The sequence below is a fragment of the Hylobates moloch genome, unplaced genomic scaffold, assembly GCF_009828535.3.
Source record: "Hylobates moloch isolate HMO894 unplaced genomic scaffold, HMol_V3 SCAFFOLD_1, whole genome shotgun sequence".
Taxonomy (NCBI): domain Eukaryota; kingdom Metazoa; phylum Chordata; class Mammalia; order Primates; family Hylobatidae; genus Hylobates; species Hylobates moloch.
The window spans coordinates 183875968-183888094 of record NW_026652276.1 but is presented as its reverse complement, the minus strand read 5'-3'; the positions used below and the strand labels follow the sequence as shown (position 1 = coordinate 183888094).

At 44.4% G+C, this 12127-nt stretch overlaps 1 protein-coding gene across 11 annotated transcripts in view; it reads left to right on the top strand.

Moving 5' to 3' along the window:
- Nucleotides 1–102: 102 nt before the first annotated feature.
- Nucleotides 103–12127, top strand: part of FBXL13 (F-box and leucine rich repeat protein 13) — a 304728-nt gene continuing 292703 nt past the window's right edge. For all 11 annotated transcript variants that reach the window (XR_009209023.1, XR_009209022.1, XR_009209020.1 and 8 more), the window contains exon 1: nt 103–213. The gene's annotated coding sequence lies outside the window, so the exon portion shown is untranslated. The remainder of the gene's footprint in view (nt 214–12127) is intronic.

Below are 12127 nucleotides of genomic sequence, written 5' to 3'. Positions count from 1 at the left end.
TGCCCCTGGCAGCGGAGCGCGGGGCGGTGCCACCCCCAGCCCCGCCCCCTGGTTGCCGGGACAACGCCCGCACGCGCCCGGCCCCTAGTCCCAGCGCGGGGAGGGTACTAGCGCAGCTTCTCCGTCAGGCCTCGGGCCATGGCCTCGCTACGCAATGCCAACCCGAGGCTGAAGAACTACTTCAAGGAGAACTACATTCCTCAGATCTGCGAGGTACTGGACACGCGTGGCGGCGGACACGGACCGACGGTGGGGAGTTAGAAGGGGGAGGAGTCAGGAAAGACTTCCCGGAGGAGGGACTAGGTTTAGGGGTTGGGGAGGAGTGGAGGGAAGGCTGGGCAGAATGCGAGAAAGTGAAGTCAAATTCGGACTTGCAGGCGATCTGGGCTGAAGACGCTGATCAGAGAGAAGACAGAGGGTGATGGTGGCTGCACGTGGGGAATGGGTGACATCTCCCAGGGGGAATGAGCACAAGGCCCAGATCGGAAACCCCAAACTCAGCTTTTAAGGTTTGGACAAGAAGTGCCTGAGGAGTGGAGGAGTGAGAAAGAAGTGCCAGAGAGCCTGAGGAGGAAAATCAGCAGACTGGCATTATGAAGAATGTTGTCAGAAGTAGAGAGTAGGCACTAGTCACCTAAGATAAGGACCTGGATTCTGCCCAAGGTGAGCCTGAGGTTTCCATGGAGCCGTGAGGGCAGAAAATAGATGGAGGTTAGCTAAGGGGAGAGTGGAAGCTGAGACCTTTGGTCAGTGTAGTCAGGCCTTTGTGAAGATAAGGACCCTCTCAACCAGGATTGCTTTTAGACAACAGGAAGGACTGCCCTCCTACCCCCATTATAATAGGAGGGAAGGAAGACAGGAAGGGGATAGACTTTAGGTTTTGTAGGTTTGGGGGTAGGAAGCTGAGAACGTTTGCCTTTGTTGACCTCTTTTTTTCTCTACAAATAGTTGGTGAGATATTTGCCAAGAATGTGCGTGTTTGAGTGGGGATGGGGCTGTTGGTGCAGTAGGAGGTTCGAGCAAAGATACGTTATGTGGAGAATGAGGGAGAGAGATGTCTAGGGAAAGAAAGAGGAGATCCCACCTGAGGGTAGTAACGCTCGTAGGCGGTTGGGAGGGCAATTTGGTAGAGACCCCCCCCACCGTCTCCTTTTTGGATGGTAATTGAGAAATATTTATTAAGATGTTAAATACATGTACCCTTTAACCAAGCATTTCCACTTCTAGGGATCTACTTTAGAGAAATACTTGCCCATGTGTTCAGAAGGATGTACAAGGATATTCATTATAACTTTGTTTCATAGTAAAAATAGTAAATGACCTAGAGTGACTAAGCGAATGAGGCATTATGTAGAATAAAGTATATCTGTACCTACTAAGAAGGAATGCCCTCCAAGACATATTATTATTATTATTATTTTTTTTTCTTTTTTATTATACTTTAGGGTTTTAGGGTACATGTGCACAATGTGACAATGTGCAGGTTTGTTACATATGTATCCATGTGCCATGTTGATTTCCTGCACCCATTAACTCGTCCTTTAGCATTAGGTGTATCTCCTAATGCTGTCCCTCCCCCCTCCCCCCACCCCACGACAGTCCCCGGAGTGTGATGTTCCCCTTCCTGTGTCCATGAGTTCTCATTGTTCAATTCCCACCTATGAGTGAGAACATGCGGTGTTTGGTTTTTTGTCCTTGTGATAGTTTACTGAGAATGATGTTTTCCAGTTTCATCCATGTCCCTACAAAGGACACGAACTCATCATTTTTTATGGCTGCATAGTATTCCATGGTGTATATGTGCCACATTTTCTTAATCCAGTCTATCGTTGTTGGACATTTGGGTTGGTTCCAACTCTTTGCTATTGTGAATAGTGCCGCAATAAACATACGTGTGCATGTGTCTTTATAGCAGCATGATTTATAGTCCTTTGGGTATATACCCAGTAATGGGATGGCTGGGTCAAATGGTATTTCTAGTTCGAGATCCCTGAGGAATCGCCACACTGACTTCCACAATGGTTGAACTAGTTTACAGTCCCACCAACAGTGTAAAAGTGTTCCTATTTCTCCACATCCTCTCCAGCACCTGTTGTTTCCTGATTTTTTAATGATGGCCATTCTAACTGGTGTAAGATGGTATCTCACTGTGGTTTTGATTTGCATTTCTCTGATGGCCAGTGATGATGAGCATTTCTTCATGTGTTTTTCGGCTGCATAAATGTCTTCTTTTGAGAAGTGTCTGTTCATGTCCTCTGCCCACTTTTTGATGGGGTTGTTTGTTTTTTTCTTGTAAATTTGTTTGAGTTCATTGTAGATTCTGGATATTAGCCCTTTGTCAGATGAGTAGGTTGCAAAAATTTTCTCCCATTCTGTAGGTTGCCTGTTCACTCTGATGATAGTTTCTTTTGCTGTGCAGAAGCTCTTTAGTTTAATGAGATCCCATTTGTCGATTTTGGCTTTTGTTGCCATTGCTTTTGGTGTTTTAGACATGAAGTCCTTGCCCACGCCTATGTCCTGAATGGTATTGCCTAGGTTTTCTTGTAGGATTTTAATGGTTTTAGGTCTAACATATAAGTCTTTAATCCATCTTGAATTAATTTTTGTATAAGGTGTAAGGAAGGGATCCAGTTTCAGCTTTCTACATATGGCTAGCCAGTTTTCCCAGCACCATTTATTAAATAGGGAATCCTTTCCCCATTTCTTGTTTTTGTCAGGTTTGTCAAAGATCAGATAGTTGTAGCTATGCGGCATCATTTCTGAGGGCTCTGTTCTGTTCCATTGATCTATGTCTCTGTTGTGGTACCAGTACCATGCTGTTTTGGATACTGTAGCCTTGTAGTATAGTTTAAAGTCAGGTAGCGTGATGCCTCCAGCTTTGTTCTTTTGGCTTAGGATTGACTTGGCGATGCGGGCTCTTTTTTGGTTCCATATGAACTTTAAAGTAGTTTTTTCCAATTCTGTGAAGAAAGTCATTGGTAGCTTGATGGGGATGGCATTGAATCTATAAATTACCTTGGGCAGTATGGCCATTTTCACGATATTGATTCTTCCAACCCATGAGCACGGAATGTTCTTCCATTTGTTTGTATCCTCTTTTATTTCATTGAGCAGTGGTTTGTAGTTCTCCTTGAAGAGGTCCTTCACATCCCTTGTAAGTTGGATTCCTAGGTATTTTATTCTCTTTGAAGCAATTGTGAATGGGAGTTCGCTCATGATTTGGCTCTCTGTTTGTCTGTTATTGGTGTACAAGAATGCTTGTGATTTTTGTACATTAATTTTGTATCCTGAGACTTTGCTGAGGTTGCTAATCAGCTTAAGGAGATTTCGGGCTGAGACAATGGGGTTTTCTAGATATACAATCATGTCATCTGCAAACAGGGACAATTTGACTTCCTCTTTTCCTAATTGAATGCCCTTTATTTCCTTCTCCTGCCTGATTGCTCTGGCCAGAACTTCCAGCACTATGTTGAAAAGGAGCGGTGAGAGAGGGCATCCCTGTCTTGTGCCAGTTTTCAGAGGGAATGCTTCCAGTTTTTGCCCATTCAGTATGATATTGGCTGTGGGTTTGTCATAGATAGCTCTTACTATTTTGAGATACGTCCCATCAATACCTAATTTATTGAGAGTTTTTAGCATGAAGAGATGTTGAATTTTGTCAAAGGCCTTTTCTGCATCTATTGAGATAATCATGTGGTTTTTGTCTTTGGTTCTGTTTATATGCTGGATTACATTTATTGATTTGCGTATGTTGAACCAGCCTTGCATCCCAGGGATGAAGCCCACTTGATCATGGTGGATAAGCTTTTTGATGTGCTGCTGGATTCGGTTTGCCAGTATTTTATTGAGGATTTTTGCATCGATGTTCATCAAGGATATTGGTCTGAAATTCTCTTTTTTGGTTATGTCTCTGCCAGGTTTTGGTATCAGGATGATGCTGGCTTCATAAAATGTGTTAGGGAGGATTCCCTCTTTTTCTATTGATTGGAATAGTTTCAGAAGGAATGGTACCAGTTCCTCCTTGTACCTCTGGTAGAATTCAGCTGTGAATCCATCAGGTCCTGGACTCTTTTTGGTTGGTAAGCTATTGATTATTGCCACAATTTCAGAAGCTGTTATTGGTCTATTCAGAGATTCAACTTCTTCCTGGTTTAGTCTTGGGAGGGTGTATTTGTCGAGGAATTTATCCATTTCTTCTAGATTTTCTAGCTTATTTGCATAGAGGTGTTTGTAGTATTCTCTGATGGTAGATTGTATTTCTGTGGGATCGGTGGTGATATCCCCTTTTTCGTTTTTTATTGCATCTATTTGATTCTTCTCTCTTTTCTTCTTTATTAGTCTTGCTAGCGGTCCATCAATTTTGTTGATCTTTTCAAAAAACCAGCTCCTGGATTCATTAATTTTTTGAAGGGTTTTTTGTGTCTCTATTTCCTTCAGTTCTGCTCTGATTTTAGTTATTTGTAGCCTTCTGCTAGCTTTTGAATGTGTTTGCTCTTGCTTTTCTAGTTCTTTTAATTGTGATGTTAGGGTGTCAATTTTGGATTTTTCCTGCTTTCTCTTGTGGGCATTTAGTGCTATAAATTTCCCTCTACACACTGCTTTGAATGTGTCCCAGAGATTCTGGTATGTTGTGTCTTTGTTCTCGTTGGTTTCAAAGAACATCTTTATTTCTGCCTTCATTTCATTATGTACCCAATAGTCATTCAGGAGCAGGTTGTTCAGTTTCCATGTAGTTGAGCGGTTTTGAGTGAGTTTCTTAATCCTGAGTTCTAGTTTGATTGCACTGTGGTCTGAGAGACAGTTTGTTATAATTTCTGTTCTTTTACATTTGCTGAGGAGAGCTTTACTTCCAACTATGTGGTCAATTTTGGAATAGGTGTGGTGTGGTGCTGAAAAAAATGTATATTCTGTTGACTTGGGGTGGAGAGTTCTGTAGATGTCTATTAGGTCCACTTTATGTAGAGCTGAGTTCAATTCCTGGATATCCTTGTTAACTTTCTGTCTCGTTGATCTGTCTAATGCTGACAGTGGGGTGTTAAAATCTCCCATTATTATTGTGTGGGAGTTTAAGTCCCTTTGTAGGTCACTGAGGACTTGCTTTATGAATCTGGGTGCTCCTGTGTTGGGTGCATATATATTTAGGATAGTTAGCTCCTCTTGTTGAATTGATCCCTTTACCATTATGTAATGGCCTTCTTTGTCTCTTATGATCTTTGTTGGTTTAAAGTCTATTTTATCAGAGACTAGGATTGCAACCCCTGCCTTTTTTTGTTTTCCAGTTGCTTGATAGATCTTCCTCCATCCCTTTATTTTGAGTCTATGTGTGTCTCTGCACGTGAGATGGGTTTCCTGAATACAGCACACTGATGGGTCCTGACTCCTTATCCAGTTTGCCAGTCTGTGTCTTTTGATTGGAGCATTTAGCCCATTTACATTTAACGTTAATATTGTTATGTGTGAGTCTGATCCTGTCATTATGATGTTAGTTGGTTATTTTGCTCGTTAGTTGCTATAGTTTCTTCCTAGCCTCGATGGTCTTTACAATTTGGCATGTTTTTGCAGTGGCTGGAACCGGTTGTTCCTTTCCATGTTTAGTGCTTCCTTCAGGAGCTCTTTTAGGGCAGGCCTGGTGGTGACAAAATCACTCAGCGTTTGCTTGTCTGTAAAGTATTTTATTTCTCCTTCACTTATGAAGCTTAGTTTGGCGGGATAGCAAATTCTGGGTTGAAAATTCTTTTCTTTAAGAATGTTGAATATCGGCCCCCACTCTCTTCTGGCTTGTAGAGTTTCTGCTGAGAGATCAGCTGTTAGTCTGATGGGCTTCCCTTTGTGGGTAACCCGACCTTTCTCTCTGGCTGCCCTTAACATTTTTTCCTTCATTTCAACTTTGGTGAATCTGACAATTATGTGTCTTGGAGTTGCCCTTCTCGAGGAGTATCTTTGTGGCATTCTCTGTATTTCCTGAATCTGAATGCTGGCTTGCCTTGCTAGATTGGGGAAGTTCTCCTGGATAATATCTTGCAGAGTGTTTTCCAACTTGGTTCCATTCTCCCCATCATTTTCAGGTACACCAATCAGACGTAGGTTTGGTCTTTTCACATAGTCCCAAATTTCTTGGAGGCTTTGTTCATTTCTTTTTATTCTTTTTTCTCTAAACTTCCCTTCTCTCTTCATTTCATTCATTTCATCTTCCATCAGTGATACCCTTTCTTCCAGTTGATCGCATCTGCTACTGAGGCTTCTGCAGTCTTCGCGTAGTTCTCGAAACTTGGCTTTCAGCTCCATCAGCTCCTTTAAGCCCTTCTCTCCATTGGTTATTCTAGTTATCCATCCTTCTAATTTTTTTTCAAAGTTTTTAACTTCTTTGCTATTGTTTTGAATTTCCTCTCGTAGCTCAGAGTAGTTTGATCGTCTGAAGCCTTCTTCTCTCAACTCATCAAAGTCATCCTCCATCCAGCTTTGTTCCGTTGCTGGTGAGGAACTGCGTTCCTTTGGAGGAGGAGAGGTGCTCTGTTTTTTAGAGTTTCCAGTTTTTCTGCTCTGTTTTTTCCCCATCTTTGTGGTTTTATCTACTTTTTGTCTTTGGTGATGGTGATGTACAGGTGGGTTTTTGGTGTTGAAGTCCTTTCTGTTTGTTAGTTTTCCTTCTACCAGACAGGACCCTCAGCTGCAGGTCTGTTGGAGTTTACTAGAGGTCCACTCCAGACCCTGTTTGGCTGGGTGTCAGCAGCGGTGGCTGCAGAACAGCGGATTTTCGTGAGACCACAAATTCAGCTGTCTGATAGTTCCTCTGAAAGTTTTGTCTCAGAGGAGTACCCGGTTGAATGAGGTGTCAGTCTGACCCTACTGGGGGGGTGCCTCCCAGTTAGGCTGCTCAGGGGTGAGGGACCCACTTTAGGAGGCAGTCTGTCTGTTCTCAGTTCTCCAGCTGCGTGCTCGGAGAACCACTACTCTCTTCGAAGCTGTCAGTCAGACAGGGGTATTTAAGTCTGTGGAGGTTCTTTGGTGAGTTTTTGTTTGTCTGTGCCCTGCCCCCAGAGGTGGAGCCTACAGAGGCAGGCAGGCCTCCTTGAGCTGTGGTGGGCTCCACCCAGTTCGAGCTTCCTGGCTGCTTTGTTTACCTAAGCAAGCCTGGGCAATGGCGGGCGCCCCTCCCCCAGCCTCACTGCCACCTTGCAGCTTGATCTCAGACTGCTGTGCTAGCAATCAGCGAGACTCCGTGGGCACAGGACCCTCCGAGCCAGGTGCGGGACACAATCTCCTAGTGTGCCGTTTTCCAGGCCCATTGGAGAAGCGCAGTATTGGGATGGGACTGACCCAATATTCCAGGTGCCGTCTGTTTCCCCTTTCTTTGACTAGGAAAGGGAACTCCCTGACCCCTTGCACTTCCCGAGTGAGGCAATGCCTCGCCCTGCTTCGGCTCGCGCACAGTGCGCTTCACAGTCTGTCCTGCACCCACTGTTAGGCACTCCCTAGTGAGATGAAACCGGTACCTCAAGCAGAAATGCAGAAATCACCAGTCTTCTGTGTCGCTGGGGCTGGGAGCTGGAGACCGGAGCTGTTCCTATTCGGCCATCTTCAAGACATATTATTATTATCTTCATTATTATTGAGACACGGGGTGTTGGTCTGCCACCCAGGCTGGAGTGTAGTGGCTCCATCCTAGCTCACTGCAGCCTCAAACTCCTGGGCTCAAGTGATCCTCCCACCTCAGCCTCCCAAGTAGCTAGGACTACAGGCATACACCACAGGGCTGGCTCCCAACACATTATTAAGTAAAAAAGAAAAAGTGCAAGTTGCTTAGCAACTGTCCATTCTGCTCTAGCTGTCCATCTGATTTCATATATGTTGCATATGTGTTTATGTACATATATGTGTGTATATCTATCTTTAAGACAATAGTGCATGCATAGAACCTATGCCAAACTGTTAATAACAGATGTCTTGTGGAATGGTTTTGGGGGAGGAGATGGAGAATTCTAACTTTTTACTCTATCCATAGCTGTATTGTTTTAATTTATTACAGTGAGTTTCGTGTTGTACCTCTATACAATTGTGCTTGAAAATATGTAGGGAGAATGGTACCCATCTTCCCGGTTGTGTGATTTTCTCAAGTAGCAGTCAGTAAATCAGATGTTGGTAAGAGATAACCAAGTTGACTTCGTCTGGGTTAGGAATTTGCCAGGCACATATTAATAGAATGGAAAGGCAGTAGGTTAGGGAGCTAAGCTCCTGAGTATCTGAAGTGATGGGCCAAGGACTCTAAGGACTCAGTGGGAAATGAGAAAAGGATATGATACTGATACATGGACAGAAAGTGAAGACTCTTCTAAGAGGTGAGTGAAGAGAAGTAGAGGGAGTAATTAAGCGAGGGAACTGGAAACATAGGAGGTGGGAATCAGAAAGTGGAATGTTTATATTTACAATTCAGGGTGCAGCCATTCTGAGTGATGACTCAGTCTGTGATATGGCGGTGGAGCAGGTGGCAGAAATGGACTTGAGTTGAGAGTCAGGGTACATCAAGGAAGTGATGGCCTCTTCTCATCTAGACCGCCAGTTACTATAACAGCACAAAACTGCAATGAGGCAGTCCCCAGTTTCCCCTCTGGGTGAAAGCATTCCTTCCTTACCAGCTTGCTACATTGTTCTGCACCCAGAGAGGAGGCCCTTGTATGCATTCTCCATTGTCTAAGATCATGTTCTCCTGGGGAGTCCTTCACTCACCTCTGCTACCACACTAGCAGCAAGTGCAAGGGAGCAATCTTCTGGGCCCCACACACCCACCTTAAACTCATTACCCATTTCTCCTAAGAGAATATCAAGATGAATTCCATTCTGCCTCATATCTATTCTGTCTGTACATTTATTTATCTGACTCAGTTTCCCAGATGGGTTTTATATATATATATATTTTTTGAGATACAGTCTCGTTCTGTTGCCCAGGCTAGAGTGCAGTGGCGCCATCTCAGCTCACTGCAACATCTGCCTCCTGGGTTCAAGCGATTCTCCTGCCTCAGCCTCCCAAGTAGCTGGGACTACAGACACCTGCCACCATGCTCAGCTAATTTTTGTATTTTTAGTCGAGACAGGGTTTCACCATGTTGGTCAGGCTGGTCTCGAACTCCTAACCTCAGATGATCCACCCGCCTCAGCCTCCCAAAGTGCTGAGATTACAGGCATGATCCACCATAGTGTGACCCACCATGTCTGGCAGGTTTTATACTTTTCTAAAACCCAATTTCTGCAAGCTTTGGAATACATAAATAACCTTTCATTAAAATTTTCCCTGTATATTTAACGTCTTCTGAATTTCATCCGCCTGTCCTAAATAAAACCTGATTGTCTACCTACAATATCATTTTCCTGCAAATCTCTTGAATAGAGACTGATTTTTTTAAAAAATCAGGCCTGGCTTGGTGGTTCATACCTGTAATCCCAGCACTGTGAGATCCCAAGGCAGGTGGATTGCTTGCCAGGAGTTCAAGACCAGCCTTGGTGACATAGTGAGACCCTGTGTGTACAAAAATTAAAAAAAAAAAAAACCTAGCTGGTCATAGTGGCTCACACCTGTAGTCTCTGCTGCTCGTGAGGCTGAGACGAGAGGATCACGGAATTTGAGGCTGCAGTGAACTATGATCGCACCACTGAACTCCAGCCTGGGTGATGGAGCAAGACCCTATCTCTAAAAAAATTAAAAAACATTTTAAACAATCCTGCGTGGTTCCCTGGGCTTACTGAATCTGTTGATAGATATTTTTCATCAGTTTTAGAACATTCTTGGTTCTTTTCAAATAGTACTTCTATTCAGTTCTCTCTTTTCCTTTTGGAACTCCCATTGTACATATGTTAGCCTTTTTTTTTTTCTTTACCTTGTTCTACATGCCTCTTTTGATCTCTTCTGCTCTTTCCCCATTTTCTTCTTTTTGAGCTCAAGTTTGGATCTTTTTCATTGATGGTTTTCAAGTTTACTAATTTTGTTTTATGCTGTGTCCAGTCTACTCTTAAATACATCAAATGAAATCTTAATTTTAGACATGTTTTTCAGTTCTAGAATGACAATTTGATTTTTAAATAAATTCTGATTATTAGAATTATGCATCTTTTCATTCATTTTGCCTTTTTCTGTTTTCTTCATTTGTTCTCTCCAAATCTGTTGAAATTTGATCCCCAGTGTTGGAGGTGGGGCTCAGTGGGAGGTATTTGAGTCATGTGGGCAGATCCCTCAAGAATGGCTTTGTGCCCTCCCCTGTGATAATGAGTGAGTTCCCCCTCTATTAGTTCACCCAAGAGCTGGTTGTTTAAAAGAGCCTCCCTCTAGCTTTTCTCTTACTGCTTCTCTTGCCATGTGACATGCTGGCTCCCTTTGCCTTCTGCAGTGAGTAAAAGTTTCCTGAGGCCTTCACCAGAAGCCGAGCAGATGCCGGCACCATGCTTCTTGTACACCCTGCAGAACCCTGAGCCACATACAACTCATTTCTTTATAAATTACCTGGCCTCAGGTATTTATTTATAGCAGTGCAAAATGGATTAACACACATGTTGATGGTTATTTTAAAATTATTGTTTGTTGCTCATGCCTGTGATTCTAGCACTTTGGGAGGCCGAGGTGGGTGGATCACTTGAGGCCAGGAGTTCGAGACCAGCTGAAACCCTATCTCTACTAAAAATACAAAAATTTGCCAGGTGTGGTGGTGCACGCCTGTAATTCCAGCTATTCGGGAGGCTGAGGCATGAGAATCACTTGAACCCAGGAGGCAGAGGTTGCAGTGAGCTGAGATCACACCACTACACTCCAGCCAGGGTGACGGAGTGAGACTGTGTCTTTAAAGAAAATAAATAAAATAAATACATAAAATGAAATCATTGTTTGTTAACTTGAATATCCAGATCATTTGTGGGTCTGCTTCTATTGCTTATTTTCTTCTGTTGATAATTCAAGACATTTTCCTGCCTTCGTACATATCTAGTAATTTCTTATTGTTACTGGACACCGTATGAGAAAAGAAAAATAGAAGCTCCAGATGATATACTCTTTCGCCAGCAAAGGTTCGTCCTTTCCTCTGTGTAGAGTACGGAGCTCATGACCTCAGTCCAGGAAGGGACTGATCTGTGTTGAGCTTGGACTGTGGATTTATTTGGGTTCAGTTTACATCTGGTTCATCCCTGTTCCTCAGGCATAGCTCTTCTGGGCTTTTGATTGAGAAGCTAGCCAGTCTCTGTCTCCTCAAACTGAAAGATTGTGAGAGATTTGGTTCTGTTCTTCGGAGGTATTTAAGCTTGACTCTTTAGTTTCCCTTCTAGGCCCTCAACATACATACATATATATATGTATATATTCCCCAATTTAAAACTTTTAAAAGTAAACTTTAATATCAAAAATGCAAACTTGGGGAGGGCATAAAAATCACACACAAGGCTGCCACTTCACACTTCGAGGGTTGCACAACGGCCGGGCAGAGGCGCTCCTCACTTCCCAGATAGGGCAGCGGCCAAGCAGAGGCGCTTCTCACTTCCCAGAAGGTGCGGCGGCTGGGCAGAGGCGCTGCTCACTTCCCAGATGGTTGGGCAGCGGAGCAGAGGCGCACCTCTCTTCCCAGACTGTGGCGCGGCCAGGGAGAGGCGCGCCTCACTTCCCAGACAGTGGGGCGGCAGGGCAGAGGGCCTCCTCGCTTCCCAGAGGGGGCGACAGCCAGGCAGAAGCGCTCCTCACTTCCCAGGTGGTGGGGCGGCCAGGCAGAGGCGCTCCTCACTTCTCAGGCGGTGGGGTGGCCGGGCAGAGGTGCTCCTCACATCCCAGACGGTGCAGCGACCGGTCAGAGGCCCTCCTCACTTCCCAGATGGTGCGGCGACAGGGCAGAGGGCCTCCTCACTTCCCAGAGGGGGCGACAGCCAGGCAGAGGCGCTCCTCACTTCCCAGACGGTGCGGCGGCCGTAGGCCCTCAACTTAAAAATCTGGCAAGTACATTGAAGGTTATGCTGGCTGTATGTTTGAGGCAGGCTTCCTCTTCCTTCCCTGAGATTATGAAAGACTCTCTGCCTTGTAGAAGTCGATGTTCTAGCTCCTCAGCCTCCTGTGTGAACACTCCCAGAACTCACTGCCTTGTGGGAGACAGTGGCCACACTTGGG